The sequence below is a fragment of the Chaetodon trifascialis genome, chromosome 4, assembly GCF_039877785.1.
Source record: "Chaetodon trifascialis isolate fChaTrf1 chromosome 4, fChaTrf1.hap1, whole genome shotgun sequence".
NCBI classification, from domain to species: domain Eukaryota; kingdom Metazoa; phylum Chordata; class Actinopteri; order Chaetodontiformes; family Chaetodontidae; genus Chaetodon; species Chaetodon trifascialis.
Genome location: NC_092059.1, coordinates 20,252,566 through 20,271,279, shown reverse-complemented (window position 1 = coordinate 20,271,279; position 18,714 = coordinate 20,252,566). Strand labels below are relative to the sequence as shown.

At 43.9% G+C, this 18,714-nt stretch overlaps 1 protein-coding gene across 2 annotated transcripts in view; it reads right to left on the bottom strand.

The window, feature by feature from the left end:
- Positions 1-18,714, bottom strand: part of kank4 (KN motif and ankyrin repeat domains 4) — a 72,740-nt gene that overhangs the window by 51,802 nt on the left and 2,224 nt on the right. Inside the window, exon 1 of one of the 2 annotated variants that reach the window (XM_070960759.1) lies at positions 18,082-18,386. The exons of the other annotated variant lie outside the window; for it this stretch is intronic. The gene's annotated coding sequence lies outside the window, so the exon portion shown is untranslated. Of the gene's footprint in view, positions 1-18,081; positions 18,387-18,714 lie in introns of those variants that run through there. 2 annotated transcript variants of the gene reach the window in all.

Here is an 18,714-nt window from a genome sequence, read left to right as displayed (position 1 = left end):
AACCCATCTGTTACTTTATGGCCTCTGACTACCACACACTGTGAGTTAAGTGGGAAAAAAAAACAAAGTCAAAAAGTTTAATCTGCTGGCGTCTCCATCGAAAGCACCGAGTTACGTTTAGACCACTGTCAAGAGGTTGAGAGAGCAGATGGCCAGAGACATACTGTACAGTGCAGATGGCTTAAGATGAACTCTGTGTGTGTGTGTGTGTGTGTGTGTGTGTGTGTGTGTGTGTGTGTGTGTGTGTGTGAGTGAGAGAACGCGGGGCAAAGAGAGCAAATGATTCAGAGAAAAAACATAAAAGCAATTATGTAAAAAGTGTTAACGACGTAACAAATCAGGACAATCAGAAAACAATTCAAACTGAAAGAAAAAAACAATTCAAAGAGGGAGCTAATGGACAGCTAAAGCCTACCAGACCAGGCCTACTTTATGTTCCTGTGTTCATCAAGATTATAACATATGGGCACATAATGTCACCAGCACACATGCTGACAAGCGTCCATATGCTACCATGCAAAATATGGCTCAAAGAGTGCTTTTTTCCTCCGTGCTGAGCAGAGAATGGCGGCAGAATCAGGGTCAACCACATCGCTGTGGCTTCATCTCGACACACACCAGCATGCATCATCTCATATCTTGGCTCTATATTATTCTCTCGAAATTGATTTCCCTTCCAGTCCCCTGCTTTGTCTGCCAGGATAAGATGTCACCACTTGAGTTGCTATTATGAAATCTTTGAGCAAAAGAAAAGAGGGGAGAGAAGTGTGCAGCTTGTGCAGGTGAGATAAAAATGAATCAGGGGAGATATTATAGTGACTAACTGCAAAATCATCCACTATGTTTGCTTGATTGTTGTGTGAAGCTGAAGATTTCCCCCTAATTACCAGTATCCTCTTTTTGTTGTTTGCTATTCTGTCACTACCCAATTTGTTACAGTTTCCACTCTTTCTTATACAAGCCCCAGTGTAAATGTTCAGAGTATGAATAAAAGGCCAAGATCTTACTTTATAGGCTGCAAACTGTGTTCCCATACGCAAAGCTAAACCACACAGTCACCACAAAACCCACCATAATCACATTTTAATCTCCCTCAGAACATGACGAATGCGTTACAGCTGAATTCATCCAGACCATGGATGTGTTATATGAGTGTAAAATAAATAGCCCTCTTCCTCTTTTGGGCTGCAGGCTGGTTCCCACACTTGAGGCTATCACACAGAGACTCCGCAGAGCTCAGGGCTTTTTTCCCCCCATCATGATAATGCCTGAGTAACGACTGATAGCTGACCTCAGTGCCATACTGCCAGTGCTCCACACGCACAATGTTCCCATGAATCACACATCTGGGAACGAGGCATGGAAAACTAGACACAGTTCAGTGTGTTCACATGGATGTACAGTGCAGCGAGACTATAAATTGGTCATTTATTGGCATCTAGGGCTGAAACACTTGTTCTTTGATTCATTGAGTTATCATTAGCTTCAGTCTATAACAAGTCTGAAAATAATAATGAGTGAGAGGCAGCAACAGCAGCAACTGCATTTTAAATAAGTTGTTGCTGATTAATTTCTCTGAACACACTAAACTAATAACACGATTAACGCTAATGCTGCTTAACTCTTTCATAAATATCAAATGCCAACTTCGTCTGAGACTGAATTGCCATTTTATCTCACAGTTACTGAAAAAAAAACCAACCTGAAGATATAGGAACAGTTCAGTAGTCTGGAACCAGGCTAATGTCAATCAGAGATCTGGACATTTCCCCAGTGTGTCCACTCTGTCAAATAGACATGACCCAAGTCCACCCAAGCTCACGTTAAAAAGGGATTTATACGCTAAGAAGGACGATCACTCTTGTTCAGTATTTGCTACTTGGTGAACTACATTTACTTTCTGCCATTGTGTTGAATGTCCACAATCTAAGTGTCAAACGTACGCACGATGGTGTCCACTGTTCCCAACATGGAATGAAAAAATCTGCCTACAGCGCGTTGCCTTCAGAGCATGTGTAAATCACAGTGATGCACCTGTCAGTGATGACACAAAATGATGATATTTTATGGCTGACTGAAGAGTTAACTGTTGCATGTCTGTTATGTAGCAGATGAGCGAACGAGGGAGTGATTGTGGACACAGTGCCTCTCTGTGTGAGTGACAGATGACATGACAGCTAGAGTCTTCGCTACTACTCTTGACCTTTTTTGACAAGCAACAGTCAAGGAAAGACCTAATAAGAAAGAAATGGGAAAGAAAGAATATGAGAGCACAGCAAGCGTGAAAGTGACTGAGGACACTTTTTGTTTGTGTTTATGTGTGTAAGACAGAGATGGGGGGTGCTGTATGAGGGTAGTGGCCACACATGCCACATCAGGAGGCATGATTATCCACCAGGATTACACTTTAATCAATCTAAAGCACTAGTCCCTGTCTGCCACTGTGTTAATCCCATCAAAGGAGGGCTCTTTCTGCCTGTCAGCTTATCCTCTTCCCATTCACCACCATGTTAAACACCCCCACAAAGCTGTATGTCAAGAGTCAACCGGGCTCCGACGAGGAGACATCAGGCGCCCGCTCAGCAGCCCTGCACTCAATCCACCAACAATTCATTCAATTTCAAGATGCTGCAGAGAGGATTTTCTCATTGACGAGGCAAATTAATTGTAGCAATGCATTGAAATGTTAACAGAAACAAGAGAAAGAGCATTTACCTTTTTGGCCATTATTGGTGGCTGCTGCAGTGATTAGCTTTATACTTTCAATTCATAAAACGGCAGTTTAAGTGAAGAAAAGGAGCGTTTGTAGTATTGTTAAAACCATTAGTCGCCAGCTTCTGAATTACGAATATTTGCTGCTTTTTCTCTTCTCTTTTTCTTTTTTGTGTCATTGTTTAGTATCTTTTGATTTTTGACTGCTGGCTACGACAAAGCAAACAATGTAAAGATGTTACCTTGGGCTCTGGGCAATTGTGATGAGACCTTTTCATAATTTCCAGGCAGTTTATAAACTGCATCAAACTAAACAGTGCAGCCGAAAAATATTTGTTATTCACAGCTTTAATGTTAAGGCCTTGAGTGGCTTGTATAGTCTTTGTGTGTTTGTGTGTGTAAGGCATAGAGAGAGAGAGTGTGTATGCGTGTGTGTATTCATGCTCTTATGCACATCCTGTTATATACATGCATCCACCTATCCACCCACACACACACACACACATAGACACACATACTGCTTGTAAAATCTAAAGTGCACTGTCACGGTTTCTTGGTAACAGACTTATCCTGGTTATTTTTAAGGCACGCACGCACGCACGCACGCACGCACGCACGCACGCACGCACGCACGCAATGACAGAATTGGTTCTAAATTTGATGAATGACGCATCTTTTACATTTAGAAATTCTTCTGATTTAGGCAACATTAAGCACATGAATGCTTTCATTTTCAGGATTGCATCAGTTGGAACACATGAAAAGCTTAAAAACACTGTCAGAACGCAAAGAAAGCGCACAGGAAGACGTGCGTTCAGTTCAATACGCACACACTTTTTGAGAACCGCGTGTGTGTGTGTGTGTGTGAATGTGTCTGTGATGAAAAACCCACTCTGGAGTCTTTCATCGATCCTCTCCAAACCTCACTCTCACACAGTGCTGATGAATGGATGGATAGAAAGAGAGAGGGAGAGGAGAGAGAGCAGAAAGAGAAAGATCTGAAAGGAAGGAAAAGAGAAGTCACTGAGGGACAGAGGTGTGTAAAAAAGGAAGACACATAGCTCACAAGCATTCAGGATAAAAATAACCTAAGAGCCAGGAACAGATAGAACATCTTTTTTCTGCAGACCTCTCTCCATCCATTTGTGCACGCATGTGTGTGTGTGTGTGTGTGTGTGTGTGTGTGTGTGTGTGTGTGTGTGTGTGTGTGTGTGTGTGTGTGTGTGTGTGTGCGTGGACGCGCAGAGGGAGGATGAGGGAGACAATCATGTTCAGCATCAATGAGGAGGACAGATGAAACACAAACACTCTCTGTACATACACACCTTACACAGAAGATACAACCCAAGATCTACTGGCAGATAAAAGGCACAGATGTGCAGGTTGCCTGGAAAAGCCTGCATCTTTTCACAGTCAATAAACAGGCCACCTATCATGATATGCCAGGTAAGAGTGCAAAGCAGCTAGACAATCAGATAACGAGACGACAGGACTGGACCAAACACACTGAACACGGCCCATCTGCTTCGTCCCGGTTACAAATTGGGTTTGTTACCCAGGCTAGTTATTTTCTCTCCATATTAAGCCACACTTGGCATCGCCGCCCTCACGGAAATGGTTTAAGACAAATCTGGGGCTCTGGGTTGAGGCCAAATCGCTGCATTGCATGGAGAGGTCTGAAGCGGCTTAGTCAGCTGCATACAATGCACAGCGGTGGCATCGTGACACAGAAAAACAAAGCGTCACTGGGTCACTGTTGGTTAGTGTTTGTGCCATGATGCAGGCTGGCAAAGCATGTGCTGGCTTTAGCTGTGTACTGGGAGACAGCATGACCACACAGCGGGAACAAAGTGTGATGTACTCTCTTCTGATAGCGCTAGCAGAGATTTTTGCTTTCAACGATTTTTCCATTTTTCAGTTGTCAGGTGCAATATACCACGCAGTTCATTTGGATAGTGACATTTGGTATCAGTTTGGCTCTGCAATCAGTGGATTCGAAGGAGAACAATGGCTGATTTCCAGTGTCAGAGAGAAGCTCTTGTAGACATTTTTATCCAAAGTCTCCCAAGTTTAAGACACCAGTCACCCAAATATGAATGTAAACACTCAAAACTAAAAGCGACCGCACAGTAATTATTTCATTTCAGTTGTACTGGAGAACAGAGCCAACACAACAAAAATGTGTCACTGTCCAAATAATCACAGACGGTACTGTACATGTGGAGTACCATTAAGTCTACAGGGTGTACAGTCACACCAGCAGCTCTCTGAGGCTGCACTTAGGCACAGCAGTGCTTTGAATTAAGTGATAACATCAGCATGATTACAAATGCTAATATGCTGACATTTAATAGACACAATGTTTACCACACTCACCATTGTAGCTTAGCATGTTAGCATGCTAATATTTGCTAATTAGCCCAAAATACAGCGGAGGTTGATGGGAATGTCATTTGTTTTGCAGCATTGGACCGTGATGAACCAACCAACATTTCCATTACTGGAGCCAAGCTACTGCACATTAAAAACATAAATGTAAAAAAAAAAATAAAGCAAAAGAAATGTAAAGTTATGAATAGAAACATGCATGCAGTTAAATCCTGCCAAGACAAGACACAAAGCCCAAAAGTAATAACTTTGAAATTGCATTGCAGAGATAAAAATTCACAAATGTTCGCAGCTCTTCATTGTAAATGTTGGAAATTACAGCGCACCTGACTTATGCACTGCTGTTCACTCACTGCACAATCCTCCAGAGCTGCAACCAAACTGCATCCAGAGTTAGACATTGATTATATTCTGTATTGGTTGAGTTCTGCACTGACTTCTGCAGCCATATGCACTGTGAAACTGCGAGCTGTCGGCATGCTGACACCTTTGCCATAAAAAACTCTGAAACATTTATGACACTTGATGATTAAAATAATTCACACTGACAGCTGACCAGGCAGGCTAATGCAAACAGGAAAGCCTTCTCTTTGCAGTACAACCAGAGATCGTCGCGGTGAGGAAACTAATTTGCTCTGCGGCTTGGTCTGGGCTCAGATGAGAGTTTCATTATGACACTAATGTTGCTAAGGAAATATGACCGCGCTTCAATGAAATATATTCTACCGAAACCCTCATTTAAGATGTCAAATACATCAAGCATGCAGTTTCTACTCTCTGCTCCCTCTTACCCATCATCACTACCTCCTCTCATCTTCTTCCTCACTTGCTTTTCTCTCCCCCTTCCTATCCTCACTCTTCATCTCTCTCTCTCTCTCTCTCCACATCCCTTCCTCCATCTCTGCATCTGATTTGCTGGATGCAAAGAGACGCCTCAGTGTTTCAGGAACCCACTGCTGACTGATATCTGATGGGGAGGCAGACATACAGGCAGAAAGACAGATAGTGGGGAAAACATGGCCTCTGGAATGTTTTGCTGACATTCTCTCTCTCTGTCTCTCATTCATTCATTCCTTTAATGTCTCTCTACCAGGCCTCCATACAGCTGACATGAGAGAGGGGGGCTGAATGAAGGTTTCTGTCTCCCTCCTTACATAATCCCTCCCTCCTTGAGTCCTACCCAATCCTTGTTTTTTTCTTTCTCTCCAGCCTCCCTGCTTTCCTCTATTCCTCTCCCCACCTCCCGCCTTTCCTCCCTCCCTTCATTCACTTCTTCATCCTTAAAACCAAGCACAGGATCATCCCTCTGCCTCTTCTTCTTTCTCATTATGTCCGTCCCTCAGATGCTGCATACAGTAAACACTCTGTGGGATCCTATCTGTCTAGCAAAATGCTTTCTAGCAGCGGGATGAAAGGCATGCAGCACTGACTCGAAATCAGGGGCTATCTGTTATCTGATTGGCTGACATGGAGAGCTGTCTGTGGATTTTAGTTACCGGGGAGAACAGGGAGATAATGGCACCGTGTCAGCAACTTCTGGAGCTGCAGGGGCCAGACAAAGATAGAAGTAGATAGGATAGCCAGTCATGTAGAAGTATGTTTTGTCACAGTTTTTGAAGACTCGGTGAAGAGATATTTGGATTTTAGCCTTTACTGTTCATAACCACACACAGAAATCATCTTGTGAACAGTATATCCAGGCTCTACATGCATCACTGCAGCATGCATTTTTCCCCACCAAAGATGTATGTCAGGGCAACTCTCAGAATTGTTTATTATAATATGGTGGAATAAAGTGTGATTTACTGAAATAATCTGTCTTCTGCTTGAGTCATGATTGCTGTAGGAGCCAGTGTCCAATATCACTTAAGAAGTCAAACGAAAGTCCTAAAGATGCATATTAAAAGCAACACTGCTGAGAGAGTTTTGTGCTAAATGTGTTGTAGGCCCATAACAAGCCGAGTGGTGCCAGCGTTGGTCAGATTAAAAAATTTAACTTGTATCATGTTACAAATTCCTTTGAGAAGCATAATATACAACCCTGATTCCATGAAGAGCTGGGACTGTGTGTAAAACATCAATAAAACATGATAATTTGCTCATCTCTTTTGATATATATTCAACTGAAAACAGCACAAAGACAATATATTTAATCCTTGACCATCAGGATGAACTATTCATGCCACATAACTACACGTCTTAAAATAGTTGAACTGGATAGGACTACTCAGTCCACACTAGATTTCAGAATGAAGAATAAACACTGGGCCCTGATTGACAGTCAGAAGAGGCCTCCCTGATGATACAAGCCTGCCGATTGGAGTCATTCATGGTGGGTGTGCCAGTTCAAGTGCTGCAATCTAGTCTGATTGTGCCACAGTGACACCTGCGCCTTCCCTCTCTCCCTCCTCTTCTGCCTCTCACTCTCTTTTTGGACTCTCTATAATTGAGTACCAAGCAGTCAGGAGCTGCCTCCTTCGAAGGATGCACAGTGGATTTGGGGATACTGAGGGCTGCAGAGGAAGCATCGGAGGCCACAATTCGCAATCTGCCTCGGGAGGGGAAAACCTCGTCAGCCCGTTGTGATGCGTTAAATCTTGAAATGCACACTTCAGTGGAAGCAGCTCCTGAATTAGGACACAGTTACTGTATAGACAGTTTTTGCTTTTCATGTATTTCCAGTCTAATTTGCCTAATTCGTGATTTCAAGCGATTTCAGTTTTATTTGCCTGATGCCTGCCAGCTGTGTGTGCTCTGCCTGCCAAGTCTGCTGCGTTTGTTTGCCTGATCCCGCCTGCCTGCCACCAAATAAAGTGTTACCTTCCATAAACTGCCTTTTTACTAACATTTGGATCCTATTACCTGTTCCCAGAAAAACTCAGTTGTGAGCTAATGTCACGCTTCCCCTATACCTGAAAGCACACGGAATTCATTAATTTTGTCCAGGGAGGGACATTTACGCCACAAAATGTATTCAACACACTTCTTCATTGATGCACCTGGTATGTGGAAACATTTTAATGGTCTTATTTGTTTGCCAGTTTTTGCTTGTTAAATGCACAGTGTGTCATTTCGGCCACCGGGGGTCTCATTCAAAACAAAAACAAGAGTTTTTGATGACCTTGTGAAGTAGGATGGGATCATGAGAGCTGTTGTCTCCATTGCTAAACAACCACCACTGCAGATGAAAATGAATAATCGTGCCAATATTGTGGCTAAGCTAGCTTGTTCACTGACTTAATTCCTCACTCTCTGACATATCATCTGGTGTTTCCCTGGAAATTCTAGCAACTAGAGGAGGTAAGGGGCATATGCTAAATATACATAGACACTTCGTGCATAGTTTAGTCATTACAAAGTATTGACTAAGCTCTACCTGTCTGATAGACTTGCGTTTGTTGGCTCCAGTATTGGTTTGCTGAACGTTCAGCACTGGGAACAATATTGACCTCGAATGTGTATGTACATAACCATAGAAAACACTGTCAAACACTCTGAAATACAGAAGTGTCCGCCTGGTCCCTGCTGGGAAACGAGTGTTTTAGCAGCTCCAACAAGGAGCTGTGAAAAACTGACAAACACACTCAGGTGGAGGAGCAGACAGGGTTCAGGGCTCATTAAAACCCAGTCAGGCAGCAGATCCAGCGAGGCCAAACACTCAGCAACTCACATGAGGATCTAACTGAGACCTACACACACACGCACACACACAAATGCCTCTGAAAGCTCATAACCTGGTAGCTTAGAAGCACACACCATACTCAGCGGTGAGGCATTCATCTGTTGATCTACATTCCCGAGCTTCATGCAACCCATTAGTGCAAGCTATCTCACCACAGTTAGTTTGAAAACTGGGAAGAACATCAAACGACTTTCATGCACACACACACACACACACACACACACACACACACACACACACACACACACACACACACACGCACACAGATGCACTCTTTTACACTGAAAAAATCCTCTCTCTCTCTCTCTCTCTCCCCTCTGCTTGTTCAGTCATCTCGTCATTTTTTTTCCTCCCTTTTCATCTTTGTTTCATCTCTGCTTCTCTCATGCTCTTCTTTACTTCCATCACCTCAAATTTGTGTGCTTTAACCTCTGGGAAAGCAATAACTACCTTAGAAACAACAGAGGCGTGTGTGTGTGTGTGTGTGTGTGTGTGTGTGTGTGTGTGTGTGTGTGTGTGTGTGTGTGTGTGTGTGTGTGTGTGTGTGTGTGTGTGTGTGTGTGAAAGAGAGAGGGAAAAAGAGAGAGGATGCGCCAGAAAGCCGATTTTCTCTTTGGCTTGCAGATGGGAGACATAAAAGTTTCATTAGAAAAAATTTGTTGTCGGATGCAGACAGCATGTGTATATCTTGCCCTGGGAATGAGTTTGGGAGGTTTTGGAATAAGAGACGGACACAAAAAAATCATCACTCAGTATTCCCAGGTGCACGGAGGCCCATGAACAAGCACACCAATACTGAAGAATATCATTTGAATACACTGAAAACAACTTAAAACCCTGCAGACACAAGAGGAACGCATACAGCGAACTCTGAAGCACCAGCAGCTCACAGCATCACAGACGACCTTTAAATGAATGGTGTCAGAGCTTAAATATATTTTGTGAGGCAGAAAAGAAATTTTACATGTGAAGCAAGTCATGAAAGCGGCTCGTGACTCATGCTCGGATTCCCAGGCTCAAAATGTTAAATATGAAACATTCAAACACGCAAGAAGACACACAAATCAACACGTCTACATCTGCAGCTCTACACCGCTGCCGCTGCTGCTTCTCTTCATGCCGATAGGAAGCACAGCTCTGCTGGCACTGCAGTTCTGCTGCTGGATGATATTGGCTGTGCTTGGTGTCTGCTGGCAGAGACGATTATTCTGTGTTTCTGTGTCTAGCGTGCGACTTCTGTTTGTTTTCTTTACGACAAACATGTTAGAACTCACAAGCCTGAGAAATCTGCCAGCCCGTCACCGGTCCATCCACGCAAAGTGCAACATTTAAGATGTCTGTTGGTCAGATATCTGCCATCCATCCATCCATCCATCCATCCATTTTCTATGCCGCTTATCCCTTTCGGGGTCGTGGGGGGGGGGCGAACCTATCTCGAACCTATCTCGGCGGGAGGCGGGGTACACCCTGGACCGGTCGCCAGCCAATCGCAGGGCTCAGATATCTGCCACAAGTAGACATTGGAATACAACAGAAATGAGTAATTTTTCATCCATCCACAGACTCCTTTCCACATCACCTGACCGCTCCACCCGTCCACGCTCCCGCTTCATCTGCCCTGTAGTTGCCTGGCCTTCCACGGCTCACCTCCTCGCCTGCATTTCATTTCCTTGTCAGCCTTGCAGATGCTTAAACAGCCCATTCCCATTCACAGGCTGTATTCAGAACTGCCTACTACAGTACATCTACCAAGGAATGTCGCACTACATACTGCGTATTGTTTGTTTCTCATGGCAGTATGCAGTATGTAAATCGATATATTTAGCAGTCTGCTAGTCCAGGCTTAGCTGGTTTCAAGTTTTAGAAAGTGGCAGTAAACAATAACACAGCTAATGGTAAACCACCACTACTATGCATCATCCCCTTATGCTCTAAAAATAAGATATTATAATGTGTATTTTGATGAATGAAAAATCTCATTATTATTTCAGTTGTTTCCTGTGCCATTGTTGCTGCAGTCTGCTGTGCTGGCTGCAGAGGTCAGTGGGTCTGTGGGGTCTGTGAGCTAGCTGCTAGCTAGCTATACCTTATGGAGCTTCTCCTCTCTGAAAGTGTTGGAGGACTTTTTCAATTCGTCATCAGTTTTCATAAAACTGTCAGTATTTGATTTCTTGTGTCAAAATTCTCAGACCTGAATTTAGTGATGAAGTACCACGCGTTTGAGAAGCCAGGAGCATCAAATATGCGACATTTTGCTGGGAAAAATAACTTAAATGAAGAAAATCAATTACCAGAACAGTTCGATTAATTTCCTGTTGATGGACTAATCTCTTAATAGACTAATAATTTCAGCCCTCATATATCTCCTCTAGCCTTCTACTTTGGGTCAGTCTGTTGAAGTTTAGGTAAGAAATACAATCCTAACTTTGTGACCATTCCACAGAAAAGAACAGCAGCACTCTACTGAGCGGCGAGCCAAAAAAGAAACCTGTGATCTATTTTCAACACCAGCCAAGATTTTGCAAACCACTGACTTAGTTTTATTTAAGAGTTACATCCCTCAGACTTCCCACCATTGTCCAGCAGCCACTGTGACGGTCACAGTCCTCTGTACTCTCACATAGCTGTGGTTTACCCACAATCTCTCCTCGTCACTCCTTGCTGTCAGCAGGAGCAGGAGGAGCCAGTGCAAATGGTAGACCACAGTCACAGAGTATTTGTGTAGGTGTGTTTGAGTTTTTGTGCAACTGAGTCAGTGAGTTCACATGGAACAGACTTATAATGTGTCTGATAATTAAGGTCTTGGCATACAGTGCAGCAGGGTGGAGATCTAGAAACCTCTTGGGAAAACTTAATCAGGCCCAGCAGGTGGATGCTGAGGTCAAAGTGGGGCTGGTAGGACTGACCAGCAGTGGAGGAAGTAACAGTGTTTGCAGCAAGGCAGCATGGGAAAGGATCACAGAAAAACAATAAACAGACCTCCTCACTGCAGTTAAAGTACATTTAATATACAATATGTTCCAGTGAGAAAGGTCATGTTTGAGTTTAGAAGTGGAATTCAACTAGTCTGCCAACTAGACAACACTCCCACAAGCTTCAGCACCAGGACAACACACTGCATCCACATCCAGTATATTTCCACACCCACAAGCATCTTCAATATTCAAATACACACTCAGAAAGTCAAAGGTTATTTCAGGCTCAGAGCACACAGCAGCCTCCCACAAACACACACACATGCATACAAACACTCAGTAGGTCTTTGACATTTCGCAGGGAGTGGTCACTTCCAACAACACTCGAGCAGGAAGTTCCTGCCTCCTGCAGCCAGCCAATTGCAACGCAGAAATTAGCGACAAAGGTTCCATTAAGGAAGTCACATGCTGCTCCGTGCACTCTCGACTCCTCTCACGACAGACTCTGTTTTTTCCTGCCTGTCAATGCCAGGAACCCATTAAGGAGCAGTGGTGGGGATACAGCGTAGGGAAACAATGTAAGGATGGACCCAGCCATTGTTCCTCGGCGCTGCTCCTTGAGAAATGTCCGGTTGCGGTCCTTTGGCTGAGCTGCAGAGCAGAACCTTGTTTTAAATATTACCTGAAAACCCTGCTGCATAAATCATGGCTCTGATGTGAACTCACTGGAGACTGCATCTTGACCCTTATCCTTTCAGGGCCATGCCGGGGTCTCAGCATGGCTTAGCTCACTGACTATAAATCACAAGTGAGGTCTGAGGTAGGATGCTGTGGATAATCTCTTACCATGAATATCTAGCTATGATGTGCAGTTTTGGGAATGTTTGGCACGTCTTATTTTTGTGGAACTTTTAAGGAAACATCTGAGCTGCAGACGATAACTGTTTTAATGATTTAATCCTTCTTTTTCCTTTCTGTTAACATTTTAAGCCTTTTCATAAGGATGCGTTCACAACAGTCAGTGCTGAATGTATGGGTTTGCTGCAAAGCAAAAACCAGGCTTGTGTCCCCCACCCAACCACCACCAAAGAACAAGGGAAAGCCTCACAGCTTGTATTGTTCCTCTGATCTCCGGCTCGCCTCAGCAATGACCTGCAGCCCACCTCAGTGACTCTTGTCCAGCTAAACTCACCCACTCCTGCATCCACAATGGAAATTCCACAAAAACACATGAACTATTGCTGAACTCCATAACAATGCAAAACTATGCACATCATAATCTGCCGTTTATCAGATACTCAACTGATCTCCAAAGGTATATGTCACAAGAAGATGCTACATGCTGTTAACCTCTGAGGTGTTCGATGACTGCCTTGTTACCCCTTTTATTACATTTTAACAAAATATGGAAACACTGTCAGATCTCAGAGTGAGACACTGGTATTGTTCTTACAACGAGGTGAAAGAAGAATCAGATGAAGATGTCTGACAAGAATTATTAAAAGCATGATCTTCCAACAAACAAAACATGAAGAAATTAGAAGAAATGCTGTTTTGAAGAATCGATAGCTAATGGATCTTTCTGGCTGATTTTGATCACCAAAAAAAAAAAAAACGGGACATAACAATAGCACAATTTGTGCGTCATTAGTTGCAATAAAACTTAAGTATGTGATGCTTTATCTACTGAAAGCTTGTGCCTGCAGAAGGTCCTAGCCAGCACAAATCAACTCACCTGCGCTCCTCAACTGTGGCTTTTATAGGTTGTGCTTAAAAGCTTTGTAATCCAGTGCTGGAAGGGGTGACGTGACCAATAGCAATATATTTTGCTCTGTGGCTCAACACATGATGAAAAGGCCTCATGCAAAAACATAGCGATGACTCATTAACATGTAAAATACAACAAATGCCATGTGTGATGACAGTGCAGCTCACTGACAGATCAGCTGCACTGGACTCAAAGATACCATAGTTCAAGAGAGGAAGCTGCCACAGTCGGTCGTCAGCTACTTGTTCTGCTCTTTTCTGGCAACTTAAATGAAATGACAGTAATGTCTGTATACAGCATGACACCACAAAGGAGCAGTTTAATGCCGAGAAGGATCAGCAATCCTACACAGTAGCAGCTAAACACTGGGGGCAGGTACGGTGGCTCTCTGAGTTGTGACGTGTCACCTGTTCAACTGAATGACGCAAATGGCTCCAAGTGGTCTGCCAACAAAAGCAAACTGACAGTGACTGATAAGTACATTCAGAGCGTGCAGTAAGACTACACTGTGTACAGATCTGAGACCGCTGACATTCCTTTAAACACAAAATGTGCTTTCAGAGCAAAGAAAGAAATCTGCCTACCTTGGCAATGACTTCAATGCTGGCTGGCTACTTTCCAGAAAAGGGGCCGGATCAACATCAGCCACAACAAACTCATGAATTGTCAGGGGCCAGAGTGCTGATGTGTACAAACTCTGCATTTTGTCTGAGGAAAATGAAGCTCATCACTTTCTCTGCATCCAAATATTTCTACTTTCACACTTTATTACTTTTTCTTTATGTCTGCAATCTTTATTTGGTATGGGCCATATGTCTGAAATAAAGTGAATTCACACTGAATTGAAATACATTTGTTCTCACTGTATTCACTAGTGTTGGATAATCCAGGTAATTAGGTTACTAGAGAATTTCTCCTCACCCCTGAGGAACCATCTGAGGACCACAGAGCCACTTCATCTGAAATTCTGCAAAGTCCCACTGTTTTTTGAAGTCATGCAGTCTGTGGGAGGCTGTGGTTTGCAGAGCAGATGTGCTGCAGGCACAACACACACACACACACACACACACACACACACACACACACACACACACACACACACACACACACACACACACCTCTAGCCCAGTGTGAACTCACCCTTCTGCTGACACTGATGGGAAGGAATACACCTCTAGCTTTGGGATACCAACATGGTGAGAGAGAGAGCTGTGAGAGCATGCACATCTGAGGAATAGTGTGTCAACAGAGAATGAGATTAGTAGTGCTATCCCTAGGCGTTCGCTCAGCTGGTGTGTGTGTGTGTGTGCGTGCGTGCTGACTCCTGGCTCTCATGTATCTGTGTGTGTTCTCAGCGAGGGGTTTTTGACTGACACAGACAGAGTTTAGGGAGTCCCTCTCCCTCCCACAGCACAGCTAAGAAGCCCTAAAGCTCCTTAGTCCGGGCTCTGCCACTTGTGTGATGAAATAATATCTATGTACGGAGATAAAACAAAAATAAAATGAAAAAGAATCCAACCTGTGTCACCCTGCGTGGCTCAATCTCCGGCACACATGCAAGGAAGTGTGTTTGAAAGCTCTCACACGCCTTCGCAGATTCTTCCTCTTTCTAGCTTTGTTTTGTCTTTGAAGTGGATTATTTGGTTCAGTAAGACACTGAATACCTTTTATCCCTTTAAGCAATCAACTTAGCACACACGTTTGTGCACAAACACACTCACGCTGTGTGGGCCAACAAAAGCATTTACAGGTTCAGGGAAGCCTTAGGAGGAGTGAGTGGATGTGAAAGTCTGGAGAATATGAACCACATGGGAGCACCGGGCGTTTGGCCAGTCCAGACAGAGCACAGACTGGCATCGACTGGCACCGGCCAACTTCGTGCACGCACGCACACACACACACACACACATACACACCAGGCACATTACTGCCCATCTCAGCTCTCACTTAGAGTGAGAAAACAACCTGCAACACTCTGCTCTAGACACACACATCGCTGCAATGTCTGTGTGAAGGAATCGTGTTGTGTGCCGTGCGGTTTGTGCTGTGTTGTTTCTCTGCAGACAGCTATCTTTAGAATAACAAATTAAAATAATGACCATCGTGACCATCACGCAAACTCCCACAACACGACCAGAAGAGCGCGGGTTCATTCGGTGCGTGTGGTGACGAGGAGAGGAAGGCATAGCATGCTAAGATGTTCGGAGCGTAGCAAGTGTTCTGCACTTTGCTCTGCGTAAGAGCAGCCCAAGATGCTCACTGGAGTGGCTGCAGATTCTGGGTGGGCCCAGTGCGTGTGTGTGTGTGTGTGTGTGTGTGTGTGTGTGTGTGTGTGTGTGTGTGTGTGTGTGTGTGTGTGTGTGTGTGTGTGTGTGTGTGTGTGTGTGTGTGTGTGTGTGTGTTTGTTTCTGTGCTTCAATACACTTTCCATCAGATTAAGCTGCTAAGCCTTTCCTATACAGTTCTACTCAGGGCTTAGTCCCTAATGGTCTGGTTTCCACTGCAGGACCAAACTGGGCAACTTTTACTATCCATGACAGTTAGTTTACCTCAGAAAATTTTGCTTTGCTTTGTTTTTTTCCTTCTGAAGGTAATTTGCTCACAATGCTAACATGCTACCATATTCATCAGCTTGGTTTAGCATACTAACATTGGCTAATTAGCACTAAACACACATTGCAGTGGAGGCTTGTTTAGTTCATAAACCACAATTCTGGACAATTAATAATTCTGACCTGATGATGGCACTAGAGGAAGAGAGAAGAGATCATCAAAGTTATTACAGTTCATTCTGAGTGGTACATGAATGTCTGTCCAGCAATCCAGCCAATGGTTGTTGAGACACTTCACCACAAAGTGAAAGTGAACAACCACAGAGGTCACAAAAGGATTCATCGACTGAGGGCCGTGAATGTCTGTGCTAAATTTTCTGGCTATCAATCTGATAGTTTGTAACATATTTCAGTCGAATGGACTGAAACTGTCTCTGAATCTTTGAAGCCGCTTTTCAATTCAAAACAAATTTTAACATTTTAATGTTGTCACTGCAGTGTGAACCTTGTAACTCTGCTCTTATTTTAATAATTTAACTCGAATCAACAGATTACAAGTTCTTGTGTGTGTTTAGCAAATTCTGCGATGATGTGGGATTACAGAACCTCCTCACATTACTCTGGATAACCTGAAAAATTCATGGGTGGTGAGGTGAAAAAAAAACAGGCGGTTTTGCTTGTTTTCATTTCCTGAAAAGTTGACATTTCAGGGATACGCGGTTCCATCAGACAGTGTCTATTTGCAAATCACACATCATGGCATCATTACAGTGAATGCCTCTCAGCCACGAGCATATGAGCCGCTATGACTCAACCCTCGGCACCTCAAGGAAATCACTCACACACACACACACACACACACACACACACACACTCATACAGCAGGGGACTGTACACTAATGCGGGTCAGTCATATCTCGGAGGACAGAGTGTGTGTGTGTGTGTGTGTGTGTGTGTGTGTGTGTGTGTGTGTGTGTGTGTGTGTGTGTGTGTGTGTGTGTATGCGCATGTGAGTGAATAACAATGTGCCCTTTAACCTAGGTGTGGATGGGGAGTTCTTAATGTCAGTGCATGCAGCATAACAACACACGCGTAAGCAATGTGACACCCTGTAAACATGCACCACATAACAAGAACATTTTGCCTTTTTAATGTTGTGTATCTGCGGTTAGCCAACCAACCATGGCCAATGCTCTGTGGCAGGCAAGCACAGCAGTGACCAAGACTAACTGTGAGTACACGCAGACCATAAAAGAGTAGAGATAGAGAGAGACAGGGAGGTTTTGCATGAGAGAGAGAGGTGGAAAATGAGGGATGGCAAGCAGAGCAAAGATGCAGTGTGAATGCATGCAGATCGCTGAGAGGCAACCATGCAAAGTTGCATATATGATCGCTCTAAACAACAACCATCGCTTGCTTTTTCTCCTCTGCTCCATCCACTGTCTGGTTAGAGCTCTTTCTACACTATGTGTGTATTGTAATCGTATGCATGTGTGCACGTGTCAGGCTCCAGCTGAAAGACATTAGTCAGGCCAGCAGGGAATTTTACCGAAAGCTGTCCCAGCTAACAAAATGCTTGAGAAACTGCTAAAAAGAGACATAAAAGACCAACAGAAAGAGGGAAAAATAAGTGCACCAATATGTAGACGCATGCCTCGCTTTCAGCATCTGATCACGACAGAGATGCAGAAGATCCCAAAGCTCAGGACACAAAAATAAACATCAGCATAAGAGACAGAAAGATGATAATAATGGAGTTGTCACAGCATGACTGGAATGTATACAAATGCGTCCGCATTCGGAAATGCAAATTCAGTCAAAAAAATGTCATTAAAATGAACTGCACTGAGAAATGATAGTAGTAAATAAATAGTAAAAAGAATAGAAATGAAAAAAGAGAATGAATGACCATGATAAATCAATATCTGAGAGAAGACACCTGAAGAAAACAGAGTGGGAGGAGAGGACGACAGAGGAGGCACACAAGAAATGAACTACATAAACAGCTGAGCGGTAAAATGAAGGGAAAGAAACAGAAGAAAGTGCAGACGAATGTTCCCTTACCTCTGCAGTTGTGTGCGATATCCTTTGGGACCACAAAAACGTGGTGAGGGGACAACTTCAGCTTCAACAGCACTGCCGCAGATCCCCACTTTCTAGCTCTTTCCAAAGTAATGTACATATATCTGCATCTACCGGTGCAAACGCGAACTCTTCAGTCCACGAGGACAGCGGTCTGTCTACCAGCGTGGGTTTGTGTAAATGTATCCTAGATGGTGATGAATAGCGGTGAGTGAAGGGAGAATACTACGCTAGAGGGCAGACAGGCTTGACTGAAACAGGAGAGCAGGGAGAGTGGAGAGCAGACTGAGTAGGATGGAAGAGTTACTGCCTCCTAACATCAGAGCGGCTGGCTGGATACTCCCACCTCCTCGGCATGCATCAAATGGGAGTTGTTCAGATGCTCTTAAGTATGCAGAGAGAGAGAGGGGGGCAAATCCAATGTGCAGCCTGAGATCTGATCTGATCTGATATGGGTACATGCGAGGTTATGCACACATGCATACGCTCAGAGAGAATCTCATTAACCCCCTTTTTCTCACACGTGCACACACACACACACACACACACACACACACACACACACACACACACACGCTCACACGCAAACATTTCAGTGAAAATAAACAAACTAGC